Source organism: Salvia splendens, chromosome 20, assembly GCF_004379255.2.
Source record: "Salvia splendens isolate huo1 chromosome 20, SspV2, whole genome shotgun sequence".
Lineage (NCBI taxonomy): Eukaryota > Viridiplantae > Streptophyta > Magnoliopsida > Lamiales > Lamiaceae > Salvia > Salvia splendens.
The window spans coordinates 18,601,625-18,608,516 of NC_056051.1; positions in this window are offsets into that span (position 1 = coordinate 18,601,625).

Sequence of the window (6,892 nt, forward strand, 5' to 3'; positions counted from 1 at the left end):
ACTTGTTTGAAAGTATTCAACACGGGCGGACAATGTGTTGACAATACGCATAAACAACCGTTTTGACATGCGAAAGGTAATCTTCCGGAAATCGCGGCTTGTCGGAAAAATAGTCGGCAACGAGCCTTTCGTTGGCTCCCTCCCTGTCACGATGGATGTAGCGGCGAGTTGATCTAGTTGGTCGAGGCGGAGGGGCGGGGGTAGTCGCGGTGACATAGGCTTCATAGGCGGCACGATGTTGTTCATAGTATTCTTGTTCTTCGTGATCCGCTTCCGCAATGAGATTGTTGAATTCCATTTGAGAGGGTTTGAGCGAAAGATGAAGATGTAGATGAGTTGTATGAAAAATGATGAATGAGAGATGAGTGGGAGATGATTTTGATGTGAAAAATGGATGATGAATGTGTGTATTTATAGATGATTTTGGGAATAAAAAATTTAAAAAAATCAAAAAAAATTCCTTAAGAATGGTAATAAAAACGGCCATATTTTTGGGAATCTGAATTTTTTTTAATTTTTGGTATTATTTACGATTTAAAAAAAAATTTCCAACGGAATTGCCATTGGCCAATTAGAAGCCGCCACATCAGCCTGCTCAGCGGCACGGACATGCTCGATGTATCGAGCTGCGCCGTGCCAACGGCAAGAGCACAGTGGCGGACAACACCACGCCGCGCCAGCGTCACGGACGGATGGTCGGATGGACCGACAGCTGCGGATGCTCTTAGTAGTGAATGTGACTAGAAACAAAACCAGAAGTTAAATTCTGAAAGCCCAAATTACTATTAATATTTATATGGCATTTTCAATAAAGTCGTAAGAGAGCTATAGTTAAAAGCAAACATCGGCATTAGAAGAACCAATAATGTTGAGGAAAAGATAGTGGTATGGTCGTAACAACATATTAATAATATTTTACATTGACCACTCTAAGCATCAAAAGTACTTACTCCATCTATCCTTAAAAAGTAGACAATTTTTTGAACGATTCATGTTTTAATGCACAATTAGTAAAGTAACTGTTAATAGAGAATGAAACACACCTCATTAATGAGAAAAGAGTTTCCTTATATAAAATGTCTATTTTTAAGAGACATATGTAAAGGTCAAATATAATTTATTTTAAAGGACAAAGAGAGTAGTATTTATTTTCTCATGCTAGAACCTATTCCCTCCTGCTCCCAATAAAAGTCCTACTGTACTACTCCCCCGTTTCATAGTAATAGAGTTATTTTGTCATTTTGGTACGTTTCATAGTAGTAGAGTTATTTCCCTTTTTAGTAAAAGTCAATACATTTTTCCACACCTACTTTATTCTCTCTTACTTTTTTCTCTCTCCATCTCTCTACTTTTTTCATTTTCCACTTTATTCTTCTTTTACTTAACTCACCTAACACAAATTTTTTTAATATCCGTGCCGAAAAGAAACGCTTCCATTACTATGGAACTGAGAGATACCAATAGGGGTTTCAAAAAAATTGTTTGATACAGTAAATGAATGTGATAGCTAGTGAAATGTGGAAGCGTATTTTCATATACAATATTTATTTTATAATAAAATGTGAGAGTAAGTTAGTGGAACGTGGAATCCATTTGCTAAAAGTTAGTAAAAATGAAAAAGTTAGAATTTTAATGGGGACTGGATAAATACAGCAAACTGGTACTTTTATTGGGACCGGAGGGAGTATGATATAAAACAAATAAATAAAAATATTATTTTAAAATTTATTTGACCTTTAAAATAAGTTACTAAGTAGTATCAAATTTGCATGTTTATGTTTTCGGTTAAATGCATGAATTTAAATATAAAGACTAGATTTATACTAAATGAAATGTTTTTTAATAACCCATGTTGGGTCAAAATGCAACATTTATTGGGGTGGAAGGAGTAATAAATAGTACTGCATCACATTACATATTTTTTCTTAATCTTCGTGCCGGAAAGAAATGGCTCTACTACTATGGAACGAAGAGATTAAAATTTTAAAAGATGGATGTCCCAAAATAATAAAATGAGATAATATTATTTCATTGATAGAGTATTTTATTAAAATAATAAAATTGAAATACATTTAAAATATAAATCATAAATATATAATGCAATATTTCCTCTAAATTTCCATTGATCAAATATGTGTAAAATATACTTCCTTCATCCCACAAGAATATACACTCTTTTCTTTTTAGTCTGTCCCACATGAATATGCACTTTCCAATTTTTGGAAACCCTTTTCTCTGTAATGAGGTAGGCCTCATTCCTCACTAATAATATTTTAATTACTTTTTCTCTCTACATCTGTACTACTTTTTTAATTTTGTATTAAAATATGTGTCAAATCCCAAATACATGTTTTTTAAGAGACGAAGAGTAATGATATCAAAATCGACCGACTATGGACGAAAAAGGTTTTAAGGTTTAAGGTTCCTGAATAAAAGAATAAAGGCTTTGGTGAGAGGGCATAGATCCCTTTTTGAGAGGTTCCTGAATAAAAGAATAAAGGCTTTGGTGAGAGGGCATAGATCCCTTTTTGAGAGGTTCCTGAATAAAAGAATAAAGGCTTTGGTGAGAGGGCATAGATCCCTTTTTGTTTTTGAGAGGTTCCTGAATAAAAGAATAAAGGCTTTGGTGAGAGGGCATAGATCCCTTTTTGAGAGGTTCCTGAGTAAAAGAATAAAGGCTTTGGTGAGAGGGCATAGATCCCTTTTTGAGCTCCCACTACAGCGGGAGGTGTTGTGCTATCACAACCCCAATATTTCAAAAAAAGAGAAAAATATTCTCTATCTATCTCTAAAATTTTGTTACATTTTTTCATTTCCGTCCATCCCATAAAATTTATCACATTTCACTTTTTACAATTTTTTGTAATAGACCATACATTCCACTAACTTATTTTTCACTCATATTTTATTATAAAACTAATACTTTAAAAGTATGACTCACATTCTATCAACTTTTTCAACTCACTTTCCATTAGAGCATCCGCAGCGGTGCTCGTTGGGACGGACGGAGTCCGTGCCGCTGGTGCGGCAACGCCCTGCTCGCCGCTGGCACGACGCTGCTCGATGCATCGAGCTCGTCCGTACCGTTGAGCAGGCGACGTGGCGCGTTTCTATTCGCCAACGGATTATCCGTTGGATTTTTTTAAAAATCGAAAATAATACTTGAAAATAATACCAAAAATTAAAAAAAATATATTTTCTGATTCCCAAAAATATAGCCGTTTATTACCGTTTTTTTTTGAAATTTTTTGATTTTTTTTAAAATTTTTTAAAATCCCAAAATCATCTACAAATACACACATTCATCATCCATTTTTTACATCAAATTATCTCTCATTCATCCTTTTTCATACAACTCATCTACATCTTCCTCTACATCTTCCTCTCTCACTCAAACTCTATCTAAAAATGGATTTCACCGATATCATGGCTGAAGCGGAGCGCGAAGAACAAGAATACTATGAACAATATCGTGCCGCCTATGAAGCCTATGTCGCCGCCGCCACTCCCGCCCCTCCTCCTCGACCAACTAGATCAATTCGCCTCTACATACCTCGTGACCTGAAGGGAGCCAACGAAAGGCTCGTTGCCGATTATTTTTCCGACCAGCCACGGTTTTCGGAAGATTACTTCCGGTGCCTTTTTCGCATGTCAAAATTATTGTTTATGCGTATTGTCAACACATTGTCCGCCCGTGTTGAATACTTTCAATCAACTAGAGACGCAAGCGGTCAGCAAAGTCTCTCGGCGTTGCAGAAGTGTACTTGTGTCATCCAACAACTTGCTACTGGGCAAACGGCTGACCTCTTCGACGAGTATTTGCATGTGGATGAGTCAACTGGAATTCTATACCTAAAAAATTTCTGCGACGGTATTAGTTCTACTTTCAGTGAGGAATTCCTTCGGGCACCCACCACCGAAGATTGTCAACGGTTGCTTCATCTTCACGAAATAGTCCATGGTTTTCCCGGTATGCTTGGCAGCATTGACTGCATGCATTGGAAGTGGAAGAATTGTCCGACTGCTTGGAGGGGGCAATACTTAAGCGGCCACAAAGGCGGCGGCCCAACGCTTATCCTTGAAGCAGTCGCCGACTACCGCCTATGGATTTGGCATGCATATTTCGGTGTTGTCGGATCCAACAACGACTTGAACGTGCTCTATTCTTCACCACTCTTCAATGATGTTTTGAATGGTGTAGCACCGGCGATCGACTTCACCGTCAAAGGAAATGCATACCACATGGGTTACTATCTCGCCGATGGTATCTACCCAAGGTGGTCTACTTTCGTGTCACGACCACACTTCCTAAGGATATGAAGCACGGGAAATCGTGACTAGTGGGGGGAAATAAGGAGCGGGGATGAAGGGGGAAACAATCAAACAATTCAAGGCAATACCACTTAACAGTCAAAGACGAAATTCCATTTTAAGTTAACCAACGTTTCAATCCCGAAATCTACAACATGAAAGATAACAGAGTTCGACAATAAAGAAAATAATTGAGTCTCTTGGGACATTGAATAGCGGAAGCAATTTGAGAGTTTAGCTACTACTACGTATGAAGACATAATAGTAACCGGACCAGTTCTTGAATCACCACTCAACATCCTCCGCCTCCCGACCTCGCTCAACCTGCACATAGGGAAAACATATGCAGGGGCTGAGTACTTGATGCACCCAATGAACTCACGCCCGAAAACATTCATCGTTAAGATATGTCAAGCCATCATCGTGTGGATCCCGGGTTTCACTTTAAAAGAACCGAGAAGCACAAGAAAAACCATTTCCATGAAATAGTGTCCGCGCGGACTAACATCATCCTCCATCATATACCATATCTGAACCATCATGTGAAACGAGACTATGGCCACAATCTCGATCACTGGACTGGCCGACCTAGGGGACGGCTCACGATCCCCATCAGTGCACTAGTCTAAGTAGGGCGTAGACCCTAGTTAGACCCGAATTCGTTAACCATCAAAGTCTAGTAGAGTTTTATTCTAGTAGACAATCAGATAGGCAGTTTCAAAACATAAACACGACATGACATACTTATAGAAACATCTTTATAACACCGTGAACATATTGATTTAAAATAAACGTTAAAGAATAAAGCCCACCTCAAATGCTTAAGTTTTCCGTAAAAATTCCTCGTTCCGACTTTCAGCGTGCGTGCGAACCACCTTTTTTGGAAAACACATAAAGTTCACATCAAACCTCTGTAACGACGATAATTAGAATGCATGCACTCTAATTAAAATCTTTTAATTCTCTTTCTTGATTTTCGCGCACTTTAGATTATTCGGCGGCCGCCCAAGGCGTCGCGTGCGACGCCGGTCGGCCGCTTACACTCGTTCTTTCCTCCGTTTTTTTAAATTAACTTCATATATTTATATCATATATATGAAGGAGGAAATTATAAATCAACTCCTATAACAAGGAGGAAAGACAAATTACGCCACCCAGGGTTCGAACTCGAGACCTCCAGGATGGATGCGGTATCCAGCACCCTTTACCGCTAGGCCAAGGGGCTTGGATTCGTTCTTTCCTCCGTTGGCTCCTCGTATTTTCCATAACTTCGAAAATAATTTTTTAAAAAAATTATTTACGCGCATACTTTAATTTCCGTAATTATTTACCGTTGAAAAAGTATTATTTCATACCTAGGTAAATTATTTACTCGTCAAAAGAACTTACGGAATTTAATTAAATATTTTCCCCCGATTAAACTCTCAATCACCGACCCGGGATTAAATTTCTTAGCCACCTTATTCCTCCAAAATTACATAGTGAGCCCCCATCAATTAAAGGAAGAGCCCAACAACTAAAAAAAAATCCAAGGCCCAACAACAAAAGTACATGGCCCAATTCCCTCTATCTTCTTCCTCTCTTTCTTCCCTCTCTCTCTCCTCCCTTCTTTCTCTCTCCCCGACTCCTTCTCTCTCGCCGACTGCCACCACGATGAAGGCACGCCGTCGTCGCCCCTGGCGAGAGACGTCGCTGCTACTGCCCCGTCGTCGAGGAGTCGACGCTTCCAGCCTGTCACCGTCGTCCTTTACAGCCGTGCAGCTCCTGTTGGCGTCGTCGGTCGCTGCCGTCGCCGGATGGCACAGCAGCTGTCGCCGACTGCTGCTCCGTCGCCGTCGGTCGTCGCGCCTGGAGCGGAGGCAGACCCAGCCGCCGGACAGCCACCCACCTGCCATCGCCGAGAGGTCCAGTCGCCGGACAGCCACCACGCCACTCTGAACACGCCCGAAACCACCCCGAAACTTCCCGAAACACGTGCTATTACTATAAAGTTAAGTTCTTTCTAAGCTTCAGCTATGTACGACGATCGTTTGGAAGATTCTAAGTTGGTTCCTATTTAGTTTGGTTATGGAAGAAAAGCTACGAAACAAGGATGTAATATGCATGAAAAACTAGAACAACACATGCTTAAACAAGGAATGGATTATACCTCCAAGATGGTTGAAAATGGAGGAAAATACACAAGGTAGTGGCTCAAAGCTTCCTCCTCCCTCTCGGCACTCTCTCTCGTCGCTTCTCCTTCTCTCTTCTCTCTTTTTTTTTTGCTAAGTGAAAGGTTACAAGAGTAAGTGGGGGGGTGGCTTTGGGGTGTAGATATTGATGGGGAAAGTGGAGAGGTGGATCAAAGAGGAGTAAAACCGATCGGTCATGGGGGAGGGGATGGAAAACCGTCGACGGGGGGGGGGGAGGGGCTCTTTTTGGGCTTAGCTAGTTTAAAACCAAACTTGGGCTTCCATAAATTAAATTTCAATTGGGCTAAAACCAATAAATAAATTACAAGCCCAAGTTAAAAACTACCACTTGATGTATTTAAAGAGTGATTAAAACTCAAGTTATTTTATTTTTAATTGGACTTCAAATT